At 48.0% G+C, this 15,591-nt stretch overlaps 1 protein-coding gene across 3 annotated transcripts in view; it reads left to right on the top strand.

Moving 5' to 3' along the window:
* LOC144116373 (protein tolkin-like) overlaps positions 1-15,591 on the top strand; it is a 1,150,388-nt gene that overhangs the window by 1,100,237 nt on the left and 34,560 nt on the right. The gene's annotated exons all lie outside the window — the stretch shown is intronic.

Genomic DNA, 15,591 nt, shown 5'->3' on the forward strand with positions numbered 1-15,591 from the left:
GTGCGCTCAACGTTCGCGGAAATACCTCGGTTGTGAAAATGCATGGGGAGTTTTTCGTTATTCTTCTATAGCTCTTCGTGCAAGGTCTGCATAGGAAGTCCCTGCATGCCTTGTATTTTGGTTTGTTTGGTGGCGGAAACTGAATTTTTGCTTTCTTGCGCCTGTGTTTCCACCGCCGCCCGCAGTGCAGCTGCGGCGACACTTTTCCGCTCCTGTTCCTTCACGCTGGCGCGCCTCGCTCTGACAAGCTAAACAAAACGCTCAAAAAAGGACCGAGCTTGAAACAGTTCCGAAAAAAAAAAAGAAGGTAATGGGTCGTTGAGACGCAGTGCGAATAAAAAGGGGTTCGCCCGATAAGTTCTGTCGCAGATTATGCCGGCGAAATACTCTACGTTTATTGTTTGAGATGGACGAGGGTGCTTAAAAATCGGCAAAGGACGTTTTAAAAGTGTCAGTGTGCGAGGAAAAGTTACAAGGACGCTATAGCCCCGAGGACACCGACAACAGCACGCATATGCATAGTATTTCGCCGCTTTCTTGATTTTTTTTTTTACTCGCATTCCCTAAAAACTGTCTTCGGCATTCGATAGAAGAAGGATGGGGTGGGGGCTGCACGGTTGCATACTAAGCAAATATTCAACCTAGACACAAAAATACAATACAATACAAATACAAAAGCACAATCAAATAGCTGCACAAACTTTGGTTAATAGCATGCAGGAAGCAAAAAAAGGTAGCGTTTTAACGCAGTTAAACCCGGTGGACGTGCGAAAGCATGTATTTAGCCCGATAGGCTCCTGGTTTTGCTTTGCTGGGTCGTCGGAACGTCTAGCGACGATATTATTTCGATAGCAGTATTAGCGCAGCCGCTTCATCCTTAATGTAGCGGATGAAGACGACGGCGGTGCAACACGGGGCGTGGTCGGCTGCGGCGGTAGCATTGTGCTCTCGTGCAGTGGCCAGCGAAGCTGGTCTGTTTCGTGCCGCTGCGTTTTCGAATTCCCAGTTACGGCAATATTAATTTTATTTGTTTATTTATTTATGGTTTGGCGAACGTCACTCTCAAGGTCAAGCTTCACACAAGCGCGGTGAGACGGTTAGACCTCATGAATTAGGGCTTTCGCACTGAAATGCAAAATCGATCCTACGCACAAGTGAATCCTCTCTAGTGAGAATTTATTTAAGCGGTACGCTCTTCTGTTTTTTGCCCGTTGCCCATCCCCTCGCGTCTTTTCCTTTCTTGCTGTGTCGAACCTTCGTAATAATGACTTGTCCAGCGGCGAGGACAGTGCGAAATGAAACTGCGGTGGACATATCGTAAGGCGATGATATCAAATGGGACAATAGTGCGGAATCACGCAAAATGCTTTGGCGGCCGAACGGATTCACTCCACCCATCATGTGAGAACAAAAAATGATAATAAAATAGCTCCTTTACTTTAGATCTCTCCTTATTAATTCTTAGACTGCCTTTCTAGGTCGTCGATCATGTTTTGCATAATACCAGACGTAGAAAGGCTAAATCATCTTTGCATCCTCTGTCTTACGACAATTTAATTTAATATTCTATAGCTCGGAAAGGGACAATAGATTAGACAGGCAGCAAAGCATTATTGGAAGTTGCAAGGCAGTGCATCTATACTTAGGGCCGGTAGTAACAGCTAGCCCGGACCGCGAGAGGGAAAGAACTAGAAAAATAACAATGGGGTGGATTGCAATTGCCAGGTACTCTTAAGTCACGAATTCCGAGCAGCCCTTAATAAGAACAGTTGCTTATTGGCAGTACCCACCAATGGGGCGGAAACTTGGAGTCAAGCGAAAAGATTTGAAATTAAGCAGAAGACCGCACATCGAGCTACAAAATTACAGAGCAAAATGGATCAGCACATCTAATGCGAAGGCAAGATAACTAGTGGTCCTTTAGGATTCCAAGCGTAGTGAGGATCAGGTGGACGCGTGCAGCTGGTACAGGAGAGGGTTGGTTGGAGGCGTTCGTCCCCCAGTGGACGGCTGATGATTGCAAAGCGACATACGCTTCAGCTACCGTTGCTCCCCAAACACGTTGTCAAGTCTGAGCTGAAATGCAACCACAAATATATTATAAATCCCCGCAGGGGGGCGTCTGTAGCTTGCAGGCGTTGGTGAGTGGCGACACCACGGGTTCCCGAGCATCCGCAGGGACATCCCCGCAAGGAGATGATGGTGAACAGTTCGTCACCACGGACCCGAGCATCCGCGCCTCGCCGTGCGTGGCATCGCCGTGTCCGGAGAAAAGGGGATCCTGGTGGTTGAGTCGATGCCGAGCGTTTGCACCCCCTCGGCGGAGGCAACACACCACTTTGACCCCAGCTTCCTGTAGACGGCACCTTCGGCCTGACCCGAAGGGGAAATATCGGCAGTCGCCTTTTCTCGTCCTCCTCTAAATCTATTTCTTTCCTATCTTCTTTCTGACTACTGTCCTGTCTCCTCCTCGTTTCCCGCTTTTTTCCTTCCTTCATGGGCGACTAGGAGGGTAGCTACTCCCTGTGTGGAGTAGCTACCCTCAGTTGCCCCATATTTGGTTATAGTCGCGGAGTACAGCTGGCGAGGGCAGGACTTGGTTACAAGTTCCTGTCCCGTCCCTTTGTTGGGCTCCATGGTGGGTGGCTGCCACCGCTGTTGAATAGATAAGTATTTTGTGGCCTCTGAAACGAGGGCGCACCGAAATCACTTCAAATTTTTTTCAGAAAGAACGCAAACAGCTTTCCGAGGTTCGACGTGGTCCACAGTGAGCACGCGGACATAACTGCACGACTAGTGTCACCGTTTACCGTTACAAGAACCCTAACTGAAACCATTGGACAAGGCTACAAAATCAAGAAACTTGCAAGTGGTGATCTCCTGTTGGAAGTCCTTTATAACCACCAGTATGAGAAGTTGTCAGGAGTAACAGGCTTTGGTGACTTACCAGTGACGTCAGCCAGCATCGATAATTGAACACTGTTCGCGGAGTAATTTCAGATGATGACTTGAAATTCCTAACAGAAGAACTCCTTGATGGACTTAACGAACAAAACACAACAAAAGTCTACAGAATCAAAACAAGGCGCGAAAACATCGAAACACCAACAAGGCGCATTGTTCTCACATTTGCCTCTAGCATACTACCCGATTCTGTCGAAGTAGGCTACACAAAGCTCAAACTCAGACCATACATACCAAATCCACGTCGATGCTTCAAATGCCAGAGGTACGGCCACGGTTCGCATAGCTGTCGGGGCAAACAGACCTGCTCAAAATGTGCTACCCACGACCACCCCGCTGAAAGCTGTGATGTTGAACCCCACCTTTGCATAAACTGTGAGGGCAGTCATCCGGCTTACTCATGGTCTTGCCCAGCCTGGAAAAAAAAATTATTACACTTAAGGTCAAAGAAAATATATCAATCAGAGAAGCACGCAAAAGACTTTCATTGCAAAATCGAAGCTACTGCGCCGTGGTGCAGCAGGGCACAGCATCACAGAGGTCTTCGGCACCTGCACAGATCACACACAATGAGCCTGCAGCAAGGCCAGCCGTGCCCCTGGTGGCCGCAGCGAGTTCTGCGCCACCATCCACAAAACAGACCGCGCGGATCTCCAGGTCAGCCGGCCCCAAGGCCCCTCCCCATACGCAGAGGCCCAAAACGAAGGCAACCGTGCGTTCAGCACTTTCGTCCAGCGTATCGGAGGATACGATGGACACAACTCCTCCCTCGCCTCCGCTGCAGCGGCAGCAAAGCTCTGTCGAGCAAAAAAACAGATAAAAGTCCAATAACTGGTCCAAAAGACCCACCAACCTAGGTTTTAAGCCTTATCCCTATCTAGTCTATAATCATGGCATTTCTAGTTCACTGGAACTGTCGTGGACTTCTACACAACTACGCAGACGTAACGGATATTCTACATTCATTCTCCCTAGTAGCAATGTGTCTCCAGGAGACTAACCTAGGGCCACAGAAAAAAAAAACATTCTTGAAAAGTATCAAGTCTTTCGCTCTGACCGACAGAACTCAAGCAGGCTCTCTGGAGGCGATGCTATTGTGGTCCAGGGTGGTGTTGCTACACAGAAAATTGACCTAAAATCCTCATATGAGGCAGTTACTTTGACCGTCCTCAATTTTAAAACCATAACAATATGCTCCATATACATTGAACCTCACCTAACCGTCACACTTCACGATTTTAATACAACATCCGGAGCCGTATCTTTTAGTTGGCGATTTTAATGCTCACTCCTCGTTTTAGGGAAGTGAACATACGGACGTCAGAGGCAGAATTCTGGAATATTTTACTCTCTGCAACAATGTATGCCTTCTGAACTCGGGAAAACACACTGTTGTACAAGCAGTGGGAAAATAGGCTGCCTAGATTTATCTTTTTGCTCTCCTTGTGTTTTTAACGATTTTAAATGGGATGTCATTCACAACCCATATGAGAGCGGTTATCTCCCTGCTTTAATCAGTTTATTATCCCCACCGGAAATCACCCCAACAAGGCCGCGTTGTTGGAAACTTCATTTGGCAGACTGGGAGCTTTTTAGGGAAGAAGCCACATTGGAAAAATTTGTTTTAGAAAATCTGAGCATTGATAAAATAAAGGAAAAGTTCATGAATTGCATATTAACTGGGCACATTCAGCTATTCCTCAGTATTCAGGAGTGGTGTGACAAAACCACAAAGTGTGGTGGACTGCAAGGAAGCCGAAAAACTACAAAACCGAGCTTGGGGTAAATTTCGTAGGTACCCAACACAAGAGAACCTCGTACATTTCAAAAAAGCAAGAGCCAAAGCTAGGTACGTCCGTCGCAGTGCAGAGAAAACCTCATGGCTAAAGTTATGTTACTTCTATAAACAGTCCAACGGCATAAAAAAGTGGGAACAGGTTCAAAAATTAAACAACACCCTTTCACCTTTCACAATTCCTTTCTTGACAACACCTGGCACACGAACAGGCATAGAAGAACAGGCAGATATTTTGGGGGAACGCTTCGCTGCAGTTTCCAGTTCGTCTCACTATACGCAGTAATTTCAGAAATACAAAAATATAGCTGAAAAACAAAGACTTCCAACAAGTGGAGGTGCAAACCAAGAATACAATTTAATTACCCTCCAAGAAATCAAGAGTACTGTTTGCCGGCAAAAACACTGCTCCAGGATCCGACCAATTAAAGTACCATATGTTTGCCCATTTTTCCCAGCCTGCTGTAGAGGCACTCCTGACTTTCTTTAACAAAATATTCATGGAAGGAAAAATACCTCAGGAGTGCAAAAGAGCCGTCATAGTGGCATTACCGAAACCTGGGAAACGAACAACTTCCCCTGATAGCTATAGAACAATAGCACCTTACTAAAGTGTCCTAAATATAAAACTAACATTTGTCCTTGAATCCTGCGAACTTCCAACCTCCATCAATGTTGTTTTAAAACAGCATGCTCAACAACAGACCATCTTGTTCGTCTCGAAAACACCATTAGAGAAGAATTTATACACAAACAGGACTGTCTCGCCGTGTTCTTCGACATGGAGAAAGCATATGACAAAACTTGGAGGTTTGGGATCGTCCGCGACCTGGGCGACCTAGGTATCCGCGGTAGAATGATAAACTGCCTCAGTGACTTCCTTTCAAACCGTTCTTTCCAAGTACGCCTAGGCTCAACGGTCTCAAGAACATTCATTCAGGAAAATGGAGTACCTCAGGGGTGTATATTAAGCACGACCTTCTTTATTATGAAAATGAATTTTATAGTTAAATTATTCCCAGAGTCCATCACGTATTCACTCTCTCATGTATTCACCCTGCGAGAGACAAATACAACTGACAGTAAACGAACTGACGACATGGGCAGATAAAAATGGTTTCAAGTTTTCCACGCAGAAGTCAATAGCTGTTCTGGTCTCGCTGAAAAGAGGACTGCACACTGATCCCACCCTTTATCTAAATGAAGTCACGATACCAGTAAAAGCACAAGTTTTGGGGAATAACTTTTGATAAAAAACTCACATTCCTGCCACATATTAACACCCTCAAAAGGAACGCTTCTAAATCCTTGACTATACTAGAAATACTCTCACGGAAACGCTGGGGCTCCGGTAGGACATGTCTGTTACAAATTTATCGCTCGGTAGAAACGCTGGGGCTCCGGTAGGACATGTCTGTTACAAATTTATCGCTCGGTAGTACGCTCTACCTTAGATTATGGTTGCATAGTTTATGGATCAGCGACACCATCGTACCTTAAGCAACTGGATCCAGTACATAATTTCGGCTTGCCTCTTTCCACTGGTGCATACAGAACGTCACCCATAAATAGCCTGTATGTAGAAACTAATGAGCCATCGAGAAGAGCCACGCTCACATGCTCGTACATTTTAAAAATCCGTTCACTATACAAACATATTTGTTTCCCATTGCTACCAAAGTGCCGATCTAGAATACTATTTAACAATAAACCGCAAGCTACCAGGCCACTGCTCTTGCGATTAGAAGAGATGTGCCAGAACCTTGGCGTATTAGACAGGTTGTCAAGCATTGCTCGAAGCCGGGGTCCACTGCCACCATGGTACAATTTCCCTGAAAGCTGTGATTTCACTCTCACAGTTTCGCAAAAAAAAACAAAAAAAAAAACAAATTCCGGAAGAAGCTATAATGCAAGAATTTCTTACACTCGAGGAAAAATACAGTAGTTTCACAGGATTTTATACAGATGTGTCACAAACAGAGTCGTATGTTGGAAGCGCAGTGGTAGAAGAGAATTGGAATAAAATAGTAAGACTTCCACAGTGTGCATCCATCTTCACTGCCGAACGCTACGCCATCTGTGTAGCCATTATTTACTCAGACTCGCTAAATGTGCACACAGTCATACATTCCGGAAATGCAATAACTCCGCTGCGTGGCGACCTTATACAAAACATTACAACAGCCATAGCAAAAGGACAAAACGTTAGACTTCGCTGGGTACCTAGTGACGTTGGCATAAAAGGCAACGAAAGAGCAGATTTGTGCGCTGCTCAAGCTTGTGGCAAGCAAATTAAAAATGTAAATATCCCCTATAAAGGTTACATAAAATTTATACATTTAAATGCAAGGAAATAATGGCAGTCCGCTAGGAACAACGAAATAAATAACAAACTACACCTAATAAAACCAGTTTTAGGCCAATGGAAGTCATATGTGCACCAAAAACGTTCCAAGGAAGCCCTTATGCGCCGTCTTCGTATAGGCCACACACACATTACACAAACTTTATGCTTACGAAAAACGACAAGCCAGTTGGTACCTGTGGAGATGAACTTAAAGTTAACCACAGTTTATTTTCATGCTCGCGACTGGAAAAGCAAAGGAAAGCGTGCTTTTCTCCATTCTATAACCAATGTATCCCTTTTCACCCAGCACTGATCTTAAGTGAAAATGCAATTGTCGACATGTCTTGCGTTTTTAGATTTTTAACAGAAGTCGGTGTTCTTAAAAAGATGTAAAACATGATCCAGTGCTTCGCCGATGCACCTTAGCCACTCTCTCATTCCCAAGAAAAGGGCTGAGGTTTTGTATTGATTTGTTGGGGGCCTCCAGTCCTTGCACGGCCAAGAACGGCTGTGAGGTTGCCCGACCTCCTTTGAAACATTTAATATTAGCTGCTTATCAATAATGTTTTGCTCTCAATACTAGGTAGAAGGAAATAACTTTTTCAGCTTTCCACACCGCCAAATTTTATATCTTTGTAGAAATCACCAGAAAACAATTCTTTATACCTTGAGCTTGGCGCATGATAGCCTTAGCTGCTTATGCGCCATTAAAGCCAACACAACACAAATATATTACAAAGTCCAAATATAGCCGAGCGTATGCCTCTCGGTCAAGCGAACTTACTTTCACACTCTTCCACAAGCGGCTTTACCGAGGAGAGAACTTTCTATTATCGGCGTAGGCTGAAGGCAGGTGAAATAAACAAACTAAATACTGGTTAGCTTCAACTGCCTCTCGAAACGCTCCGAGATCGTAGCCATCTGTCTTAATTCTCTGGATCCTTCGCAAAGGAAGGCGACGCTGTCAGCACGCAACCTTGTCGGTATCCGCTGCGAAGCGAGCGCTTCCTACGGTCACTGGAGTAACCTGCATTGCACGGCAAAACGACAGCGGGGAAGGCGGCGTATAGCGACCGAAGGCGAAACTGTGTGTAGAGTGCGAGTTCAAGCGCCCAAGGCGGCCGCAGTCCGCTCGGTGTTCCGGGGCGGTTTTCTGCGAAACACCTAGCTGCACCCTGATCGAGTCCCTCTTCTCATTACTCTGAGAACCCGCGCAGGAACCGGAGTCAGCAAGGCGGTGGATTTATTATGTTAATGGAACTGTGCCATTAAAGGGCCGCGGATGGATTGGCCGGCGTTCCCTGCCACAGTAGGCACCGAGAGCCGAAGCAGCGCCTCTGTACGGCCTCCGTTCCGTCACCCTCCCTTCCCGTGCGATTTTCCACCTCTATCAGATGCAGTTGTGTGCTAGTGTCGCGAGAAATAATGGTGAAGCCATTGTCGCAACTGGACTTTTAAGCGACAACGCAACGCGCCTGCTGCTCCGTGGTGGCACTGAAAGCACTCCTCTCTTGCACTACGTCATGGCGGTCCACTTTTCGGCACAGACTGAACACGCTAGAACATCACTAGGGGGCGGCTGTAATTTTGCTTTTGGGCTCTCCATTTTATGTAATATTTGTTGAACATCGTCGCAAGATCGCGGCGAAGTTTGTTGTCAACGCCCGCTTTGACGTGAGTGTGCATAATAGTGTGATGTGACTGTGCGTAAAAAAGCACTTCTGCCCAGCTGAGTTATCCCAGCGCTGTTTGGCGGCGAGCGAGTGAGAACTCTCCGTGAGATATGGATCTCGTATGACGGTTTCTCTAGATTGCCAGTGCGACAGGCACAACCCAGCCACCAAGCAGTCATGCATGCGAACATCTTGCCACTTCGACCCACTGGATTAACGCCACAGCTTCTACTTTGAGCTCACTGCTGATGAGGAAGCTTTGGCTGGGTTTTTCTTTTCCTTTTTAGGGCGGCTAACTCAACTTTTCTTTTGTTTGTGTTAAGGTGACGCTAAGATTTGTATTTGCGCGTACTGCAAGTGCCAAGAGAATGAAATATATCAATGCTAGCTGTATTTTACACCTGAGGAGCGGAACAGCTATTAATAATTAAAACGGCGGAAACCAGCTAAAAAAGACGTACTTATGATAAAGACTGCTTTTCAGTTTTTTTTATTGGATTGTTTAGCACTTATTAAAAGAAACCGCGAGCTGCTGACCTGCACACTGCAGGGAGTAAAGAAAGCGTGCACAAACGACTGTCGTGTGCCTTAAATCAAATTGAAGCAAGTTAGCTACGCAGACCCATTTCGTAGAGTGCCGTGTTAAAAGCAAAGATCAGCCGCCCAGTGGAACTGTATACCCCGTAGACAGGAGCAACGCGAAACACAGAGCTCGAACTAAGTAACGAAGAAACTTTTCAGCGGGAAGCAAAATAGCAATGCAAGCTTTGGTTACGCACTAGTTGTTATCGACACTACCCTTTCAAACCCATAAGGAAAAAAATTACTTTTCACCTGATCATAGCACAGTTGTAGCAACAGACTCTCTGAAGCAGCACGAATTACGAGTGCTTTGTTTTGAAGCCTTATGGGCAAAAGCGAAATTTCCTCAATTGAAGGCTCTTGCACAAATAATTTGTGTAAAGAGAACCTAGCAAGTCACTCGTGACTTGCTGCCGACTCGCGCCGCAAGGCCTGCGGTGCCGTCCTGTCCGCTGGCAACAGTGTAGTGAAAAACAAATATGTGCTGTTTAAGCGACAATCGGTCTGGTGCCGAAATTAAAAAGTTTGTCAACAGGCAACCCGACAGATTAGTTATATATGCCAAGACTGAAGCGTTTTTGCACAGCCCTATTTGTCGGACATTAACTTATTTTGTCACCACGCATTCGCTCTACGTGGCGACAACCCGGCTTCTGCATACCTGCGGGTTTTTATGCGTTGCATATTGCAATCACTCAGTTCAGCCCTTGGGCGCGGCCGGGCAGCCGCCAAACCACGTGACGTGACGTCACGACAGCCAGAGGAAAAGCTGGGCCCCAACTCGCGCGGTCGCGCGCGGCCGCAGCCACCACCTGACTCCCGCTCCTCCCGCTAGGGGCGCTGCGCCGGCGCGTGACTTCACGGAGGAAAAGCTGGGCCCCAACTGGCGCGGTCGCGCGCGGCCGCAGCCACCACCTGACTCTCGCTCCTCCCGCTAGGGGCGCTGCGCTATGATTGACGTCACGGCATATGTATAAAAGAGCTGCGCTCCTTCGCAGGGACAGTCTTATACCCCTGTCACACGGGCATTTCGAGGGCCCTCGAACCGATAGTCTATCGACTCAAAGGCGATCGAGCGCTGCTACGCGGGCAGTTTCAATGGCGATCGAGTCAATAGCCTATCGAGTCAACGGAGCAGCACGGAACTCCATCGAGATATGCATCGCATTCTTGGCTTAACCAAGCTAAGCGTGGCCATTTTTTCTGCGCGCTTTCAACCGAACACGAGGTAATTACTTTTTACGACCACCGTAGTATCCGGAATGGCTCTTCGAATGCCCTCTCATGTTCTTTTCCACTTCAGAGGGCGTCAAATGTCTGGTTCCGTTATACTGCGTCTATTAACGGAATGTCAGTTGCTTCCTTACGCTCCAGCATCCCCCTGGTGTTCTCCGTGTCGTCTTTTTTTTCTCCATGCGGGTGTTTCTTTATGGCTGCTTGTTCCAGTCATTTCCTTGTTGAACGAAACGTTAGCAGTCCTCATCACAGCCTTGTGCGTAGGCAGACGCAAAAGAGGTCCTGATGGCCCAACCAGCTGCCAGTCATTATCATACACCGAACACGCCAAAGCTTTGCTGAAGCAGAGCTGCGCGTCACTAAGCGCCTTCATCTGCATGGGAACCCGTGAATGCTTACTTGTGTGTTTATTATTACCGATCCGCGTATGCGGCATCGTTTTCTCGTTGTACAAGAATTTTCAGCTCAGCACAAAGTAATAGTTTTCTCCGTAGCTATTATAACATTATTTGGTCTGTTAGGTGCGTGTGAAGACGAAGTTTATTTGCTTTCGGAACCGGTGTCTCAAAGCTCAGGAGCAGCATAGAAATCTTCGCAGCTGATAAAAACCTAAAAGCGGCCTATACCAGTTCTAGCTCGGTACCACACAGTCTGTTTTGTTTGCAGTTTTAGATAGAAATTAACTAATCATATACGCATTAACTGCAAGTTTGTTCCAACGATGTGTCGCGCCAGATGACCTCCAGTAAAGCATTATTTTGATCGCTGCAAAATAATGCGTTACTGCAGGTCATCTGGTACTGCTATACTTACATATTTGATGCTAGATTGGGGGACTGGGGGGTCGGCTGGCTTCATATTTCATCCGACCGTAACAGTATACAGCCGCGGTTGGCAGCCGCTGCTTTTGTCGCTGCGTTGCTTACTCATTAAAATGCGAATAACGGACTTCTCTGATGTGAAGTTATTTCACTAGAGCCTGCTTTACAGCTGGGGCTGAATATTTAAACTTATGTTACGCGCCGGACTTATGCGCCTTTTTGCTGGTTTAGTAGGTTTATAGGGGTTGAACGTCCCAAGAGCCATTCGACAGGCCTATGGACTTTTCTCTGTTTTCGTCCTTCGACCTCAGCAGCAGCTCTCTGCTGTTGTCCCGAGCTCATCGCCGCTTGAGCCCGTTGAGTCCCGCTTGCCCGTCTCACTGGCGGCTGCACGCTAGAGCATGCGGCAATCCGATTTGGCCGTCTCAATGGCGGCTGCCCAGAACGGCGTCTCGCAGTCCCGTTTGGACATCTCACTGGCGGCTGTCCGGTAGGGCGTGTGGCAATCCGATTCGGCCGTCTCTATGGCGGCTGCCCAGGAGGGCGTCTCGCAGGCCCGTTTGCCCGTCTCACTGGCGGCTGCCCGGTGGGGGGTGTGAAAATCCGATTTGGCCGTCTTAATGGCGGCTGCCCAGAGGGGTGTCTCACAGTCCCGTTTGGACGCCTCACTGAAGGCTGCACGCTAGGGCGTGTGGCAACCCGATTTGGCCGTCTCACTGACGGCTGCCCTATGGGACGTTTCGCAGTCCGATTTGCCCATCTCACTGGAGGCTGCCCGGAGGGGCGTATCGCAGACCCGTTTTGACGCCCCACTGGCGGCTGTCCGGCAGGTTGTTTCGCAGTCCGATTTGGCCCTATCACTGACGGCTGCCCTAAGGACGTTTCGCAGTCCGATTTCGCCGTCTCATTGGCGGATGCCCGGCAGGGCGTTTCGTGGTTCGATTTGGCCCTCTCAATGACGGCTGCCCGGAGGGGCGTCTTGCAGGCCCAAGAACTACTTTGGTTTGGGGTAGTTGGTGCATAGCTTTTTCAAGATGTCAGGACGGCGCGAAAACAACACGGACCAAAGAGGCACACCTTGTTGGTCCCTGTTGTTTTCGCGCCGTCCTGACATCTTCAAAAAGCTTGCAGGCCCATTTGGCCCTCTCACTGGCGGCGGCCCGGCAGGGAGTTTCGCAGTCCCGTTTGGCCGGCTCACTGGCAGCTGCCCAGCAGGGCGTTTCGCAGTTCCGTTTGGCCGGCTCACTGGCGGCTGCCCGGCAGGGCGTTTCGTGGTCCGATTTGGCCCTCTCAATCGCGGCTGCCCGGAGGGGCGTCTCGCAGTGCCGTTTGGACGCCTCACTGGCGGCTGCCGGGCAGGACGTTTCTCAGTCCAATTTTGCGATCTCACTGAAAGCTGCCCGTAAGAGTGTCTCGCAGTCCCGTTTGGCCGGCTCACCGGCATAGCTGCCACCGCCTATGCCTCGCTCCCCGCTTCAATCGACCGACGGCCATATTGCCTCGGCAGTAGCGAGGTGGAGGTACTGTAGGTCTCTTCGATTTGGCTGCACTGGCTGCACTAGTTACGCAATAGTTCCGCCACCGTGCAACGAGCGCGCAAGACCGGTTCGAGCAGTTCACAACACTAGCGCCGATCTGTCGCTGTCAAAACGAATAGGCAAGTTCACAAAATGTGCAGGCCTTGTCGTTTGCAGTGCGTCGCCACCGTCGCTTCGCCGGCTCCCTAGGCCCTAGGCGGATTCTTTGTGCCGGGTGCTTCATTGATTCGTGCTGCTAATTTTCTTTTGCTTGCGTGGTGCATCGGACTTTTCGTGCGTGTGTCTATAAACGTGATCGAGATGACTGCCTGCTTGCAAGCGGCTATGGAGCTGTTAGAGTCTGACAGCGACGAAGAATTCGACGAGATGTGCGTTTTAGTTGCATGTGGTGTCGTCAGAAACGATCGCAATCGTATCCCTGGCTGCTGTGAAACTGTAGTGGGCACGTACTTCGAAACGGAGTTCAAGAGACTCTTCTGGCTGTCTAGAAGGACTTTCGGTGAGCTGAGCGCTCGCTTCATGGCATCCGCCTTCTTCCCCGATGCTGTACAAGGAAGACGGCAGATTTCGGCTGAAAAAAACATCCCTGATAGCTTTAGTCTACATAGGCTCCCAGAGATCATTGTACTCTATTGTCGATAAATTTGACGTGACGGAGTCGTCGGTGCATGTCTGTGTCAACCGAGTCGTCAAGTTTTTGCACGTCATCAGGGACGAAGTAATCTGCTAGCCTGGCAGCGCGGAGATTGTCCGCGTGAAAGCTGGATTCCTCGCGAAGAGCGGTGGCAGGGGGCCCCGTAACACTATAGGGTGCATCGATGGATGTCATGTGGAGATCCTTAGGCCGGATCAATCTGCACATTCTTACTACAACCGGAAGAAGTTTCCGTCCATCATACTGCAGGGGATCTGCGACGATAAAAACAGATTCACGCACGTATTCGTCGGTTTTCCGGGATCAACACACGATGCGCGTGTGCTGAGAGAAAGCTCCTTCTTTCAGAACGCATCCGCAATGTTCTTGGGGACTGCGCTTACCCGCTAATGCCGTGGCTCATGACACCCTTCAGAGACAACCAGAACAGTTTTCCTTCGTGGAAAAGAAACTTCAATGGAAGGCATAGCCAACAAAGGGTGACCATTGAAAACACTTTTGGACTGTTGAAGCAGCGCTTCCGGAGGTTGTACTTCGTCGACGCCAAAACTGTAGTACAGAGCTGCTTCCTTGTAATGGCTGCTTGCGTTTTACACAATTTTCTGTAATGAAGAAAGGGATTTTTTAGAAGAGTGGGAGACTTTGCCGCTTTTCGACGATGCAGGACACCGAGAGCCAACAGGACATGTTGACCCTAATTTGTTAGGCTACAGTGAGGCTCTGGGGGAATACATTGCAAAGCAGCAATGCTAAGGCAGCCTCGTTTTCATGAAGATTGTGCCATGCTACTGCCATGCTGTCTGTGTAGTGCTTGCATGAACTGTAGTGCTGTTCAAGTTGAAGCGAATAAATGTGGAAACATAATTTGAACGTTTCCTTTTCACTTGGGATATATAGCACACAGGTCACGAAACATCAAAGTGCAAGGGTTTATTGCTTGTCCAGTCGCATGACATCAATGAGCATGTCAAACTTGGCCATGCGCTCCTCGTGGCGCTTGGCTCTAGCTGCATCCAATTTCAGCAGCGTTTCCGCAAGGAAACTGTTGGAAGATGTCCTCTGCCTCTTCCTGCGGGGCATGCTGGCCGGCACCTCCTCCATTTCCCTGAAGGAGTCCATGTACTCTGCGGCCACACTTTGCGCACATGAATACAAAGATTACATCACTTTCTGTGGTATGCACCAAGTACTTCACTAGGAAACCAGCTACACAAGAATGGACACATATGACATGCTTCTTTTGCTCTAACTGCTTAGGAAAATAATAAGCATTGCTTACAATGTAAATGTTATTTCAGCTTGTAGTCAGTACTTAGCCTTGTCATGTGTGTTCCTCCTCATGTACCAAATTTAGTCTGCCATTCCAGTTGTAAGCCTGCCTACAACGACAAACGCATTTAATGCAATTAGTATACTTACTCCGAGTTTCCAGCAGAGGCTCCAGTATTTTCGACCTGGATAGCCGAAAGGGTGCCTCCAAACTCATCGTTGAGGAGCTTCTCCAACCTTGTCCAAAACATTTTTTTGTCCTAAAGAAATCAAGCCAGAACTGAAACACGTACTGCAGCAACTATTAATCTCAACTGCAAAAACAGGGGTCACATTTCCAAAAGCATGCTGGGATGAAATATGAAATGCACTTTGGTTTGTATTACAATTAGTGCCAATACATTCAAATACAGTAACCGCTCGGAACAAATTCTCGCACTTTTGTCAAATACATATTTTTTTTGCGTTTCCAAGCATGCTGCATAGAATCGGGGATGGATACATACCTGAATCCCCCTCTCTGACCAACCAGGTCCTCATGGTCAACATATTTATCTATTAAAAAACGCGTTTTTGCGGCGGTCCAAAGTTCTTCGAAATCTGCTTCCGCAGAAGCAGGTATAGGTGCAACTGCCTCTGCTGAGGCAGAGGCAGAGGCGTCTATAGCGATTCCGTCCGAAGCACATGGCTGGCTGGCAGCTGTATTCTCAG

Source organism: Amblyomma americanum, chromosome 1 (assembly GCF_052857255.1).
Source record: "Amblyomma americanum isolate KBUSLIRL-KWMA chromosome 1, ASM5285725v1, whole genome shotgun sequence".
Classification (NCBI taxonomy): domain Eukaryota; kingdom Metazoa; phylum Arthropoda; class Arachnida; order Ixodida; family Ixodidae; genus Amblyomma; species Amblyomma americanum.